General features: G+C 47.1%; 1 protein-coding gene and 1 long non-coding RNA gene across 4 annotated transcripts in view; one reads left to right on the top strand and one right to left on the bottom strand.

The window, feature by feature from the left end:
• Positions 1 to 16,518, top strand: part of LOC139052117 (uncharacterized) — a 131,363-nt gene that overhangs the window by 99,805 nt on the left and 15,040 nt on the right. The gene's annotated exons all lie outside the window — the stretch shown is intronic.
• LOC139052154 (uncharacterized) lies at positions 13,168 to 15,656 on the bottom strand. Its single transcript, XR_011509743.1, has 2 exons — positions 15,193 to 15,656; positions 13,168 to 13,587 (listed from the first exon to the last, which is right to left on the bottom strand). It is a non-coding gene; the product is annotated as an uncharacterized lncRNA (long non-coding RNA).

Genomic DNA, 16,518 nt, shown 5'->3' with positions numbered 1-16,518 from the left:
ACAAGTTAAGGATTGTGCAAATAGCGATAGAATGAGAAATGTTAGGCGTAACGTTAAAAGACAGGAAGATAGCGATGTGGATCAGAGAAAAAAAAAACGGGGATAGCCGATATTCTAGTTGGCATTAACAGAAAAAGAATGGAGCTGGGCAGGCCATGTTATGTGTAGGATAGATAAGCGGGGGACCGTTGTAGTTATGAAATACGTGGCAAGAGAAGAGAAGGGCAGTCAAAGACTGCAGAAAACTAAGCGGGGTGATTAGATTCGAAAATTTGCAGGCACACGTTGCGATCAGCTAGCGCAAGGCAGGGGTAATTGGAGATGACAGGGAAAGGCCTTCGTCCTGCAGCGGACCTAAATAGGCTGATGATGATGATGTGTGAAATTTGGCTCTAAGGTGAGCCTAAAGCACTCCGACCTCGTAATGTGAAACTGCATAATATTTACGGTTTCATTATTAAGGCGTAACACTAGGGTTGTTGCGAATGCATATGTGTCGCATAGGAAGTCGTCAAACACATGGATGGTATCCTAATAAGCGCTTACACGTTTAAAAAGCAATAATGCCTGCTGCACGGAAGTTTCCTTCCACGCCTCTTTTTCCCCTGCCCCTCCTGCTAAGGAACAACCTGCAGCTTTCACAACCCCATTCCCTATCAGAAGTTATTCCCGGCTTCCTTCACCGAGACCTTAGCTTATTTTTTCATACCTGCTTTGGCTCCTGCCCGTGAGGTTGTACGAGTTACACAGGGTGTCACAGGGGATAGTACCCTTGCTGTTAAATGAAAAAATTGGAGGACGCTTAAGCTTCGCCTTCAAGAGTGGAACGCGATAGCGTTATCGCAACCCGTTCGCACCGTCCACTCATTCGCTCGGCATGCTCTTGAGTCACACAAAGACGAAACGTGCGCCTGAGCAAGTGGAACGAACCAAAGAACTCGGTGTCTCGGAGGGAGAAACGATCTACGAGAGCCAAAGGTCGTGATCGGCACGGACAGCCAAGCCGCAACGCGCCATGAAGGCGGACGCGGCTGACGCCTGGATGGGATCGTCCTCTATCTCGCTTGGGAGCACCACGCAGACGCATGACTCCTCGCTAGCAGCCCGGCACACATCGCAAGGGACGCTTTCCCAGCAGACGTGCTATGGCGCAGCTATCACGTCAGAGGCGTCCCGCATCGGACGCTGCATCTAAAAATCGCGCTGTGAGCGGAAAAAGGAGCCGCGTCGCGCGGGCGAGTGGCGCGCCACCTGTAGGGGCAGCGCCATACATTGCGAGGAGGGGCTCTTCTGTGTTTGCCGCAAGATGGCTATGCGTGCACGTCAAGCGCAGAAAAAATGTAACGGAAACGTACTTCGCTATGCGGTTAACTGCGACTTCTGTAATATACACGCTCATAATTACCGATATACGCCGCAGTATAACTTTCTACAGCACGTTTCTAAGGCAACACCGCATTCACTAGAGGCGCCTTTGTCCCGCTTTCAAGCATCGAACTCGTGGCTGAGGGGTAGCGTCTCACGCTCGGAGACCTTCGTTCGATTCCCACCCAGCCCATCTTGCAGGTTGTTTTTGTTTATGAATAGCCTTCCGCCAGTTTCCGCTCACGGCCGACGCCACCAACGTCGACGACATCGGCTTTTCTGGGACACGAGCTCCTTAACGCTATCGCGGTAAAAATAAAAAAACAATATTGTGGCAGAACCTATTTAACGACGACTGTCGACAGCAGTCCGTTAGCACTGTATCAATATAGCGACATAACGTTTGCCACCATCGAAACCAGCGATGTATGAGGCGTGTGCACTGGAGCTGAACTCCTCTTTCGTGCTTCCCTAGGAACATATCACGCGCCACTACCGCGAAGCCTGCACGTAGCCTCCGAAATGTCTGGTGCGCCGGTGCTTGCGAGCGCTGAGAAACCCGTCAAGGCTGTTTCACATGTTGCGACTGCAACGACGAAAATCGGTGCTGTCGCATGCGTCGCAATGCGATTTTTAGAGGGCTCATTTCACATGATTGCGACTTCAACAATGCGACTGGTGCGACGCCCAGGGTTGCTTAGTGCTAGGTTTCGTGGCACACGCTGCATAATTCTTTTATTGTAGTGAATAAAACGTTTACAGTATAATATTATTGACTTCTCTTGATTAGAAGCAAACAATATGTACGTTTACTAATTTTAAAACGTTAGCTAAGATTTGGCTTGGGGTGCGCGACGGCGGTTTCTCTAGTTCAGTGCGACATCGCGCACTTAAACAGCTGTTCGCAGGTGGTTCAGCGCTGTGTGTTGTCTTATCTACCTTCTACGGCCGTTTCGTTCTGCCTGCGCTACAACAATCTACAAGATGACCTATCGACCAGTTCATATAGCTACCCTCACCGTATATGCAGTATTCGGAATTCGGCTGCCACGAAGTTGTCGTGTCAGCCCAACAAGATCCTCGCGCTACCCGTGCTCGGCGTCAGCTTCTGGAGAAAGGATGCGTGTATATTGCCTGTCATTGCGCATATGTGGTGCCTGCTCCTAGCCATATTCTTAAGGGCCGTGTATAGTCCGACGTAACGCCCGCGCGCGCGTGCGCGCGCGCACGCTACGTCACGTCGGCGAAAACGACACCTCTATAGTCGGGCGCACCGGCGCAGCTAACGTAACCGGCGGCTTCCAACGCGCCCCGACGGGCCCGGCGCCGATTTGGCTCCGGAGCCATTCGCGCGTCGAAGTCGGCGGAACTCTCGCACCACAATGCATTGCGCGTGAAGAAAAAGGCGCCAACACAACTCCGCAGACGGCTTTTGCGGACAGCGCGCGACTTGGCGAACCTTCTGCGCATGCTCCGAAGATAGCAGCCTACGGCGCGCGCGTTGAAGTATAGAGGGGAGGGCATCTCGGCTGGCGCAGCGCAACCGACGTAGCGTGACTGACTGCGAACGACGCTCGCCAGCGCGCCGATAACGTCGGACTATAAACGAGCCTTTAAGGGCCGTTTATAGTCCGACGTAACGCCCGCGCGCGCGCACGCTACGTCACGTCGGCGAAAACGACCCCTCTATAGTCGGGCGCACCGGCGCAGCTAAAAGTAACCGGCGGCTTCCAACGCGCCCCGACGGGCCCGGCGCCGATATGGCTCCTGGGCCATTCGCGCGTCGAAGTCGGCGGAATTGTCGCACCACAATGCATTGCGTGCGAAGAAAAAGGCGCCAACACAACTCCGCAGACGGCTTTGGCGGACGGCGCGCGACTTGTCGAACCTTCTGCGCATGCTCCGAAGATAGCAGCCTACGGCGCGGGCGTTGAAGTATAGAGGGGATGGCATCTCGGCTGGCGCAGCGCAACCGACGTAGCGTGACTGACCGCGAGCGACGCTCGACCGCGCGCCGATAACGTCGGACTATAAACGGGCCTTTACGCCAAACGCAACAAGAAGCACCAACCCGAACGCCCGCGTGTGCCCCTGAACGAAGCCTCAAACGATCTGTGTGATTACGACGTGGAATGAAAATTGTGTTGTGAAATTCAACCTTAGCACTAGCCTGGTTCGTCCATCGCCGTGCTTATCAATACCAAGACCATATCAATACGCGCTATTCATAATGCAGGATCGTAGGCCCACGGCAGGCGCACTTGCCGTAGAATTTTTCAGCTTTCTGCTTAGCCTCGCACGCCTCTCACGGTTAGCCTGTTTTATGGAAATAAATATTATTATTATAATAATAATGTTATTAGGTATTATAGTTTCTTCACTGTAATTTATAGCAATCATCCAGATTTCTTGAGCTAGTCATGCATTTAACCTGTATTAGATCAACATTGTTACGACATGCTTATGGGAGTCATTCCAAACTAGATTGCTCAGCCAGAGAGAGTACAAATGCAAGCCTCAATGTTTATTCGAATTTGGTATTCCTAAACAGATTATATTGGCAGAATTTTACGCCTGCTTGCATTTCCTGCAATTCAATGTTCAGAGCTGGAAAAACTGATTCCTTTTCTTGCTGTAGAAAGGCTGCTTCAATGTCGATAGCAAGCTTTAATTATTCATTTCGAAAGTGTTAAGCAATGACTATATGTCTGAGCTTATCAATGCGTTTTTGTTCTGCGAACACAACTAAGTTCTCTCTCTCCCTCTCATTGACAGCCATGGAAAGAAACCGTTCACTTTCATAAGTATCAGGATGCAAACATTCTGGAGTTTGTCCTGAGCATTTTTCTGCATCCTATAGTGTGCATGTATGTATCAAGTTCTCGTGTTACAATCGCAGTGATCTACACATATTGTTATATTGCAACAAACAAATTTCTTTCACTTTGTTTTCAAATCTACAATGTGGCCATGCAGTAACGACTGCATTAATAAGCAAAAAAGAAAACTGCAGATTCAGTGCACGTGTTGGAATCTATGCGAAGTGAAGTTTTTGTCAAGTGGTCAATGAAATGCTATTAAAGTAACTGCGATATATACAATTTGTCTTATATTCAACAATCCAACATGTCATCTTTTGCAAGGTTTCCTTATGCACCGCATAAGTCACAACCTTAATGTCATGTAATCTTTAGGCATTACACTGTTCAGAAACCATACCGAAACGCAAACGGCAGTTAATGTAGATGCACGCTGCGAGACATCAACGCAGTGATGTTTGTTGAGCAAGGAATGGTGCGAGGTGTATGCAGATGAATGAATGACGTGCTTATGTACTTATTTATTTATATAACTCACAGGCTGCAAGGTTGGAGTATTAGGCAAGGGGGAATAAAAAAGTTTTTACAAAAGGAAGAAGGGCACAACATTAAGAAAAAAAACAGCAAAAAAAGAAGTACCAATACATTGCATCAACTAGCCCAACGTGTTTTAATGGCACAGCATTATACAATACCTAACAAACAATAACAGAAAACGTTACTGCCCATGCACCCTGTACAGATGCTAAACCAGCGAAGCTGAAATGTGTAGCCCCGGTGTTTATCACTTTTATCAGAATGTGCTTGCATAAACCATTGGTTAATTCCAATGGTTTATTCAAGTCTTTCTATATTATTGGTTATGTCTGTGTTTCTTAATGAGGTTATGCACATGTTTGGCTTGGGTTTATCACATTGTTTATTTGGAATGCCACACATTGCACTTTGCAACATCACCATCATGGAAAGTGCAATGAGTGGTTCATTGTGTTAATCCAGCGGGTCCATCAGTCTTTCTGAATTATGTTATGCACTTGTGTTTTGTAATGCGTTAATCATAATGTTTATGACTCAGTTATGCACTGTAGTTACGAAGTGACACACCGGGGCTGCACATTTCATTTAATTAAATACAGGGACACATTTTTGAACCAATTGGGAAGTCGAAGAGAGACTGCTGCACGCGCGCTCTGCTACTAAAGAGAAACGACGTCACTATCGGTCCAGCCATTGGCCCACCACACCTTTGCTGTGAGATAATAATGACATCATGATCTTGTCTTAACCCCATCCCCCTCTGTGTCCCTTCCCTGCAATAATATACAGATAAATGTATGTTTGAAATGCATAAGCATTTCTATGTCTAACCAACAAGAAATGTCTCCGTCCATCATGCAAGATGAATGCAATGGCTCATACCCCTACACTAGGATTTCGGGATCGGACCATGAGTGTTTCGCCTAGGCATACACAGCATCACTGTAAAAAGAATGAACACCTTTTTGCTAGAGACCAAGACAATCATGAGGTCTATTAACAAATGAAAGTTTACTGAACATGCCGAGTAAATGCTGTTCGACAAGCAATAAATCGAATTTACACAAAAAGCAGAAGCAAGATATGATGTGTGTCCATACAGATCCCAACAGGAAACGCATCCATCTCTGAAAGTGTAACAGCGTCCATGCTGACACAAGATTCTCCCAGTGTATTTGCATCTACAGCATCCATAATTTCTCCAGGCAGCCGATCTCCATAGAATGCTAGCTTCTTCCTCTACAATGCACTCTCCACATCTGAGCGTGCATTGTAGAGAAAGAAGCTAGCATTCTGTGCAGATCGGCTGCCTAGAGAAATTACGGAAGCTGCAGATCTAAACATGCTGGGTTAATCTTGTCATCACGGCCTCCGTTAGAAATGGATGCATTTCCTGTCAGGAAACGCACATGAATTTTTGCTTCTCCTTTTTGTGTATGTTCAGTCTATTGCTTGTCAGCGAGCATTTACTCGGTGTGTACATTAAACTTTTGATTGTTAGATCATCTCGGTTTTCTTGTTTGTCCTATGTGTTCTCTGGTGCCATTTGCAGCCAGGCTATTCGTTGTTTTTTTTTTAGACTGCAACAAGTCACCTTAATGGCCCTCATGATACCTTATAAAATCTATTCTTTGGCCAATGTAGCAAGAATGTACAGTGTGAAGAAGTAAGAACAGGGTATGCTAACTTCTAATTAAAAGGTTTATTGTGAAAATGCAGTTATATATAAAGGTTACCACAAAGTAGTACAGGAATAAAACCTGAAAAAGACTAGTGCTTGATGAAACCAAACATAAAAGCAGGAAAGGAAGAAAATACATATAGATATACAAGTCCAGGGAAAAAAATTGTGATCACCAAATGTGCATGTAGCTACCTTCCAGGAAACTCATTTTTTTCCCAATGGCATGGAACTGGAAGAATGTGCTTGCATAAGCAAGCTGTCAGTCTGTCTATTGGAATAACAACAGTGTTTCTTGAAAGGTGCGGGCATGCAGGATTGGCAATTGTAATGATTTTTTCCTGCACTTGGAATTTTTCTTTATTTTCTTTCTGTAGCATTTTTATTTATGTTTGGCTGCATCAAGCACCAATTTTCATCTATCCTTCAAAGATGTCTTTCTTTTTCTGGGGAAAACTCGGGGAAGGCAGGAGATGGAAATTCAAGACGATGAACAACACGAGAACAAGGTGAAAGTAGGAGCCAACGTTTCCACACGTGGACCTTGAAGAAGACAAGTTCATTTGTCGTAACGTTGGCTCCTGCTTTCATCTTGTTCTCATTTTGCTCATCGTCCTTTTTTTTCTGGTAATATATATATCTCGCCACATTTTTACAAATGAACCTCAGTTGAAAGTTAGTCCTCACCTATATCTAGTGTCATCCTGTTGATACTGCTTCATGCTTTGCACTCTTGCTATGCACTCGTGTGTGTGTGTGTGCACACGCGTGGATTTGTATGTGAGATCGGGCCCTTGGGCAGAGGTATCATTCTTCTCCTGTGCAGCCTTATGAATCCATTAAATATAGTGCAACAGAAATACGATGGACAGGAACGAAGTGAACACACAGAGCGCTTCGTTCTTGTCTGTTGTCTATCTGTTGCACTTTAGTTAATAATGAATACACACAAACTCATCTAGTTTTCAGTTATTATGTCAGGCTTATAAGCACGCTTGTGTCCTGGAATATCTGCATGGCTATGTATCCTGTAATTTAATTTCTGGCCATGTGCTTGCAAGTCGCGTGTCACTCTCCTGATTTTCCTGACAATCTTGTGTGATGTGCAGGCCCAGACAGTTTCTGGTGAATCCATGCAGGGTGTTGTGCAGGGTGTAATCTGCACTACAAGTGCTGCTTTGATTGCTTTCAGTTCAGCTTTTCTAGGTGTAGGATGACGTGGAATGGTACTCACTTATATGGGGTTTAGTTTTATGTAGTGTCATACTACTGTTACACTGCTATTGCCAGATCAGTGTACTATATGTGCCTTATGTTTGCTTGCATCTTCATGATTAGCAACCTCCTCTGTGTGTTTGGCAGTTGCATGTAGTCTCCTGGCCTAATTGTTTGCCCCCATATTTCACAGTATGGGCCTGTTGTGTTTCAAGTTCAGGTACTGCCGAGGTTGTGTTTCTGAAGGGAGGGGTAGTCGTCTTTGCATCTCATATGCTAGCTGGCATAGTATCTTGGGACGAGGTTCTGACCTCTTGAGACAAAGAATTTGTGCTGCAGGCTGCAACTCTACTCTCTCTAGGTGTTTGTTCGTTAGCTCTTTCTTATAGAGGTCTTCAAGCATGGTACAGTTGGTAAGACCTGTTATTACTACCCGATGCCTGTATTCAATGAGTTGTCTTTTTTGTGTGCTGCTGGTAATTCATACCGCACCATACCTTGGACACAAGCACAGCATCTGCGATTTTCTATAGTATCCACTCGTCCACCCCCATTATTTCGAGATTATTCTTTTGACCAGGTGTGGAAGTTGCGTCCAGGCATTGCATAATTGTTTCACCCACGTGCTGGCTCTGCCGTCATGGGCTTACACTTGCTGAGGATTTGTGGACGTTCACTTGCGGGCATACTTGTCCAGCTATGTGGATCACAATGTGCAATCTGGGGTAGTTCTTGATTCTAGTCTTTCTTTTTTTCCGACGTCGATATGAGCTGACTTATCAGAAAGCGAGAGGCCAGACTGGCCAAGAAAGTCTGCAGTGTTGTCGAGGGCTTATTGCATCATTCTTGATTTCTGTATAAGATAGCTTTCCCCTAGACTGTAATACACCATAGGCTGTAGTGTTTCTTGTAGTATGCCCGTGTTGTTTGTGTGTGTGGGCCAAATGTACCTCCAACTCTCACCTGGAATTTTCTGTCTTTCAGAAAGTTACTGTTTAAATGCTCTACCAGAAATGTTTTTGCCCATCGTTCCTCTTATTAGAGCAGCATGAGGTACTGCTGTTAAATGCCTCTTCACTCTCTTCATTCTTTCATAAGTGGTATTACACAATGTCCTGCAATAAAGTTTCTGCTGCTTATGGCCCACTCATATCTGCCAGAAGGGTCAACTCTAGAAAAAGGTTTTCTTTGTGCTATGTTTGCGACGTAGTATGAGCATTCATGCCTTGACATTTATACATCTGTAGAACCAGCTTCCTGACAGAGTACTTGCTATACCTGATCATGCTTATTTGTGCATTGCTGTTGAACAATACATATTGATGCAATGAATATTTACAAACTCGAATTATCACGAAAGATGGTTGTTTTACATTTCTGCCCTTTGCTTTCTATTGCTGTTAGATTTTGCATAAGCATGCCCCCCTATGCAATAGTATTTTGAAGTCTAAGGGTTCAATAAAAGGTGATGAACGAAATCTAAGTGCAAGAGCTTTTTTTCTCACCTATGACTCCCATCGAAATGCAAGTTCCATGGCTGGCAAATCAAACCCCCGCCTTGTGTTAGCAGCAGAATGCTATAGCCACAGTGGCAGGTGAACAAATTGAAGAACAACATTTCTGTCTACAATTTTTTTTCTTGCCTGTATGTAAGTAAAGTTTGGAATAAGTTTGTCTTTGCAAAAAAGCCCAATCTGTGGTCTTTTATTGAATGAACCACATATTGTGTATAGTTGAAATGCAGAAATTTGTTCTAAAATCCTCAGATGATATATGTTCTTGCAAGTAGCATCGTATTTCATTACTTATAAAGATAGTAATCGCAGCGGATATCGCTATATGGGTTTACACACTAATATATGTGATAACAAACTTATTAGAAACTGACTAGAAACATGTGAGGCATGAATGTTTCTGCACACTTGATCAGCTGTGAACATGCAAGAACTGCTTGTACTGGCTGACTTTACTGCACAGCTTTGATTTACTTTTCTTCAGCGTGTCGTTTTATACTGTTTTATCCCCAGAAGAACAGGCCGTTTGCCTGCTTTTCGCATTGTTGCACGAGTTCTACATAATTGTGCAGGAGGGTACGTTGTCACTGTGCCACTATAGAAAGCTGTTTACTTAATCTACTAGCTGTACAGTTAATTACCTTGCAGAGCAAGTGTTCATACAGATGCAGTAAGGATACAAAGTCCGCAACATAGTCAATGTTTATTGGTTTCTGTGCAAGGAAAAAAAAATTCTCCATAGAAGAGGTGCAACTTAACGTGCACGTAATATTTTAAAGCCACGGATTTAATGCTATCGTAGCAAATTCATTACGATAGCCTACACTTTTGCTCTGTCAAATTTAATAAAAGGCAAGATAAGCTTTCAAGATGCATCGGGAAATTTGTGCTTGAAAACCGGCAAGAAAATGCAACTGAACGGTACCGCCTTCAGCGCAACGTTGAAACTTCGGGTACTTTGCTGTCTTGTCATTTGCCCTTGCCGAGGTTGAAATAATTCAAGCTGCTCCGTAAGCGCGATCTTCGCATGCTACTCGACAAAAGAAAATTGTGACGACCTCGTCGTCTGTTGGGGATCGAACACCTCCTAGCACTGACAACTCGCAAAGGCGTACGAAGCAAACATGAAAATGCACTTCATTTGCTGTGTAGCGTGTCAGCAAACGCATAGCAATCGGAGAATGCAATCTGCGGTACAAATTTTTTTTCTGCCTTCACTTACGTACCGAATTCGACGATCCACGTGTCCGCGCATTGCACTTGTCGTGCCAAACGCCATTTTCCAAAACAAACCGGCGAAATAGCTCCGTTGACAGCTCTCCGCGCAATTTCGACGGAAAATCGCAGCGATCGGTGCGACGGTGCGACTGTGCGACCAACCGGTTGGTCGCAGCCGAAAATCGGGGGGTCGGCACTGCGACTGCGATTTTCATCGCAAACGACGGAAATCGCACTTCCGGTGCGACGAAAATCGCATCATGTGAAACAGGCTTCATGCGGTGACCGGGTTACTCCCACGCGCTACTTTCTGGACACGCTGCGCTATCTAGTCGCGCTGCCGAGAAGTCCACGCGTGGCCTCCGAGACAATAAGCATGGCGTGTACATCTGCATGGCAGGCGTGCGGTAGTGGGGAAAGGGGACGTCAGAAAGCGTTCCTAGTTTACATTTTTTTTTCAGATCTTTCCAACAAGTCTCGCTAGGCGCCGCCACAATGCCCTCTGAAACGGCTGCAATTACGCGCGTCAAACCCCCCGCAAAAGCACTGAAGGAGCTACAGCGCTTACATTTGTACACACGCGCAACAGTCCAAACAGGAGGTAGGAGGTAGATAGAATGGTAAAGATGAAATAGCGAGAGGAAACAGTGAATGGGTAGAGGCAGCGCTGTCACGCAACGAGTGAATAGTCATGCCACTCTTCGCTCGTGACAGCTCGCATGCATAGGAGGATAGCTGCAGAGGGAAAAGGTGCCATCAGAAATTAAGCATGCTTCCTTTGGTTGTTTTTTTTTAATAAACAAAAGGCTACTTCTATATATAGCAACAGTTGAGGATAAACAGGAGAAATATAAATTGAAGCTACGGCAGGTATGTTCTTGGTATGCCTGAAAAATAAACACCATGTAATTTGTTTATGCGGACAACTGACGCAGCAGGAGCGTGCATACACGAAGCCGCAATAAAGGACGGCAAGACAGGGCACGCAAGCGGCCGTCCAGCAAATCAACACTTCAGCCATGATGCGATGCGCCATGTGAGGCAACACGACAGCGCTAACCTTTTCCCGGGCTGCGAAAAATTGCGCACAACAACGCCTCGAGCAAACAGGTCTCGCTGTGTGTTCTGTGTACTATGTGCGTAGACAAACACGAGTGGTGCACGCAAGGTAACACCTAGCATCGTGCACGTCACGATTCTGACATGCCATCAACATTACCGCTAATTATCGTCAATCAATGCAAACAGCCCAGAAATCTTCGCTTACATCAATCCACACAGTACGCGGAATGTGCATGTTCTTTTTTAGCAACTCGGCTAATCTTAGCTAGGACACACGTATGAACGCTACGAAAGAAAGTGGATAATGTGCTGGCGAGGACATCTCCTTTCTGCATATATCTCTTGGCTGTGGGCTCTCTTGTTCGCCTATTATGTTCCTCAGTAGTATCTTATGATCCTGAAGCGATTAAAATAGTAACAGTGTAGTGAACGCCTTCATTATCAATGCTTACTCGCTAGCCACCCTACCCCCACGTTCAACGTAATACTTGCGAGTTGTATGCATGCCTACCCTCATCCCTACGTCACTGTCCGCAGAGCTGACACTCTATCGGGTGTCAGGTGTATGGGCGCGTACTAGTGCACTCCTGTCATTTTTCCATGTCCATTTCCTGAACCTGTAGTTTAACACAATACATGTCATTGATAACCAGACCATGGTGAAAGAAACTCAGCAAAAAATTGCAGCACCATTTTTTTTTATGCGAAGCATATTACGAGAGCACAACCCAGCTCCTCAGGCGCGGCGGTGTTGCCTTCAATGACCTTTGACCCCATGCCATACCACGTGACACCGTGACGTCATGACAGAGGAGAAACGGGGCTCCAACTCGCACCGTCGCTCGCGAGCGTCGCGGCGGTATATAAGCAGCTGCGCTTGCCTCTGCTCGACATTTTCTAGGTGGCTTTGATCAGACGCGGTGAGCGTCGAACAATGCAGCGTTCGGCGCGACAACGAAATTTCTAGGTGGCTTTGGCTCAACTCTTGCAAGATGGGCTGGGTGGGAATCGAACCAGGGTCTCCGGAGTGTGAGACGGAGACGCTACCACTGAGCCACGAGTACGATGCTTCAAAGCGGTACAAAGGCGCCTCTAGTGAATGCGGTGTTGCCTTAGAAACGAGCTGTTCTCGTGCGTCGCTTGCTCAGGCGCACATTTCGTTGCCGCGCCGACCGCTGCGTTGCTCGACGCTCACCGCGTCCGATTGCCCATTGTCTTACACCCCTTGGCGGGTCGACGGGAACGCTGTCGCGTTCCACTCTTGAAGGCGAAGCAGAGTAACGCATGAGTTGTTTCTTCGTCCAGTCGAACCGAATATAGCCAAGCAACAGCAGTTCACCAGGCTAAACAGTGGTTCAACAACTAAAATAAAGGCTAGTATGCTTCGCATCCTGGGCTTAACCTTAGCTAAGCAACAGCCATTTTTTGAAGTCGACATATTAGACACTTGTACGTCTTCTTGGCCTATGCAAGAAGGTGAAAAAAGATATCTGGGTCTTTACGTGCCAAAACCCCGATCTGCTTATGAGGAACGCCGTAGTGCGGGACGTCGCATTATCTTTTGACCACCTGATGTTTTTTAAAGGGCACCTAGACGCAGAGTACGCAAGCCTTCTTTGCCTTTTACCCCAATCGAAATGCAGTCGCCGCGGCCGGTATCGAACCCCCGACCTCGAGCTCAGCGGTGTAACGCCGTAGCCACTGCGCTGCTGCAGTGGGAGACCTATAGACAGTGATTCACAGATGAAACAATAAATGAACTGTTTTTTCGCCTTTACTTAGCAAACGTGACAGTATGTACAATGTGCCGGGTTAATATTCAAGCAGCATGAGAACAATAGAAGTTAAATGGACATCGGGATAAATAGCAAACACTGCAACGTCCAAAACAAAAGAAAAATAAAAAACACTGGGCCTCGGGCGTCCGGAAGGCGAGTAGCTGCGTGACACCGCAGGCATCTCGCGAACTTCAGGGCGTTTCTTTCGGCGGCGCTTTCGAAATGATCAGAACATCTTGGTCAGATGGCAGTTTTTGTAGGTAGAGCCACACGTGCGTTTCCCTGTCAGGTTCCCCGTCAAGTTGGCCTGGGACTGAAGCCTCGGGACGTATGGTCTCCAACAGCGGCTCCGTGTCACTCTGCGTCTCAGAGGTGGTTGGCTCAGATGCTCCTTTGTCCTGCCAAGTGACGTAGGTTGGCGAGAAGTAAGAGAGAGAACACCCGCTGAGAGCTGTATCACCGGCTAGCGAGTGGTATAGATTGAGTGAATAATTCCGACAACATTGATAACGTTGGTAAGCATTATAGCAGTTTATTTTTATTCGCGATAAATTAGTCACTGCGCTGTGAAACAAATCATGGGGTGACGGGTTAAAGCATGTCGGATGAATTGTGTAGCGCAGCACACATAGTGCGCACATGATGTAAACAAACAAAAATCATCACTATGTTGCTAACATTAAAGTTCAAACAATAAACTACCCGCATCTGTGAGACGAGATGAAAATATAAAAAATGCAGCTAGCGCTCATGTGACTGCACCAGAGTTTGCTGGCGTTCGGGGACGAACGCCAACAATAACTCCGCTGCGCGAGAGCACGTCGCCTTTCAATCGGCGACTTTGCACGGACTCCGGCGCCTACCACGAAAGCGAGCGAAGGAATCGAAGCAAGCTATTCGCTTTAAAGTGTTCAAGCCACTGAATCACGGCGTTGAACGAGAGTGGCTGACTGAGACTGGTCACTCTCTTGCACCCGCTACAGCTTTACTCACGCAAGCCTCTCGGCAATGCTTCAGTCGACATCCGACCCCCCTTAGAAAGGAAGCAAATTACTTGCTTTCATCAACGAAGAAGAAATGCACTAGCCATTCTGTCGCACTCTTGCTGGATTAGTAAATCAGGCCGACTGTCCAGCGTGGTTCAAGTGCCAGTGATGTCCATCTTGATGGCACAAAGAAGTGACTCGAACATAGCCTGTCTGCACGTCATGATCACATGCATTATAAGCCTGAAGCAATTAAATGTCAAGTAAAGTTGCTTACATGCTACCGTTGACTGATGTTGAAAGTAGATGTTAAAAAAAGGTTGGAAGGCGATTCAAACTCTTGTTGAAGTCGACGAAAGACAGCGTCTTCTAGTCGGGTGCATGGAGGATAGGAATGGGGTGTGGGAACTGTATAGTATATCGTGAGGGCGATATTAGAGTGACAACCTTTTGTCGACGAACGCTAGAGGTTGAGTCGCCTTTAAACATCTTTGCCATCGACTATCAACATCATCACAACCATCATCATTATCACCATCACAGTTCCCACAGAGCCTGTAATCCCAGTGGCACATACCTAATGGCGTAAGTGGCTCCAGCGGCACTTATAATTACACTGCACTAATTCCGGAATGGGCTAACGAAAGAGTCTAGACAACATACCGCACACGCAAAAGTGGCGGTTAGTCGCTAAAGAAGACATTCTAAAGACAATCTACAGCTTTACGCACCAAAACGATGATTTGATTGTCGGGCATGTCGCAGCGGGGTACTCCGGATTAATTTTTACCACCCGAGGTTCTTTAACGCGTTGCTAAATCGAAGTGCACCGGCGTTTTCGCACTTCGACCCCGTCGGAATGCGGCCGCCACGACCGGGTCTGAACCCGCGACCCCGAGCTCAACAGAGCAACGCCATAGCCGCTGGAATAGCCGCGGCGGCTCGGTACGAGTTCAGTTTCACTGATGTTGCCAAAGAGCGGCCGGCTCGATGAGGACGTGCACTACGTGGCCTCACCTCGTCGTCGTACTCGCCGTAGTGTTGAGGTGCGCATTGTTGCGCGTCTCCAGAAGCCTGCTCCGGTGGCGCTCCGTCGCCGTCTCCTCGCTGCGTCCCGTTGTGCAGCGAACGGGCCGTGCCACGGCGCCTTCCTCGGCCACCGCGTCGCGAACGGTACCGCCTCTTCTGGGGAGACATGCGAGCGTCGCTTCACGTGGACACCGAGCTTTGTGCGTGGAGGAAATGTAGGCAGGCAAGGCTGCCGAAGAACGGTCACCTGCGCGAGCCTGTCGCACTCGATCCTGCACACCACTTCGCGCGGGTGAAGCGAAAGATGGCGAACTAGGAACGCTAGGCGAGGCCGGGCGCGAGAGTCTTCACGGGACGGGGCTCGCGCCGCGCGCTCTGCGGCCATGGCACTCGCCCATCGGCGGCGTCTGGCGGTCGGAGCAAAGCGGCCCCAGTGCGCGCGCCGGCAGGCCCCGCTCGTCCCTTGGCACCGTGGTGCTCCGGCCAGCGCGCGGCAAAAAACAAACAAACGAAAAACACGCGCAGTGTGCGGATTTTCTCAGCTGGAACTACCCTGATGCGCCGTTGAATGCAAGATTCCAGTAATAAGAGAGAGGGACAGTCGTTAGATTTGGCCCCCCTAACCGGGAACACTTGGTGTGGAGGTGATGGGGACAGGTAACGGTGGTATGAGGGCGGGCAGCGTTTGTCGGGTCGCGTGTTCTTCACGTTCGGACCGCTTCACCTGGCACGGTAGGCCCAGGGACCGCAGCAAGCCACGTTAGAAAGAAGCTTTACCTCACGATTTCCTACCGAAATGGATGAGAAGGCTTTCCGGGAGTCTTGAGTTGCGTTCATCCAACAAATTAAATAAATAGCCGGCATATTAGATATCTGACTCAGTTTTAATAACCAGATCCCCTATTCCTTAACTATTCTTCTTTTTTTCATTCTTTTTCTGAGTTACCGTTGGCCCATAGGAAAAAAATCAATTAAACAGGAGAGAAAAATATTCGTCACAAAATGGGCCCAAAGCTACTCCTAGCTCACTGCTCTACTGTGCAGAGAGCCGGGAGGGGTAAACAAAATCAGATAAGTACAGTAAACGACGCACGCGTATGCAAGACTGTGTTCAGAGTGAATTCCCGGTGTAGTTGCATGATGCATTCTTTGAAAAGAGCAGTGCAGATGCAGCTGTTTTGCGAGTAACGGAGCAGGTTGTCAAAGTATCGATACGCTCTGCTACATAATAGCAGCGCCTAGTAATCAACATATACATCACGAAAAAGGGACAAGCGTTATCAGATAATTTAAACTTTATTGCAAAGCAAACGT

This window comes from Dermacentor albipictus, unplaced genomic scaffold (genome assembly GCF_038994185.2).
Source record: "Dermacentor albipictus isolate Rhodes 1998 colony unplaced genomic scaffold, USDA_Dalb.pri_finalv2 scaffold_19, whole genome shotgun sequence".
NCBI lineage: Eukaryota > Metazoa > Arthropoda > Arachnida > Ixodida > Ixodidae > Dermacentor > Dermacentor albipictus.
Note: the sequence above shows the minus strand (reverse complement) of the source record. Positions and strands in the feature narration are given on the sequence as shown.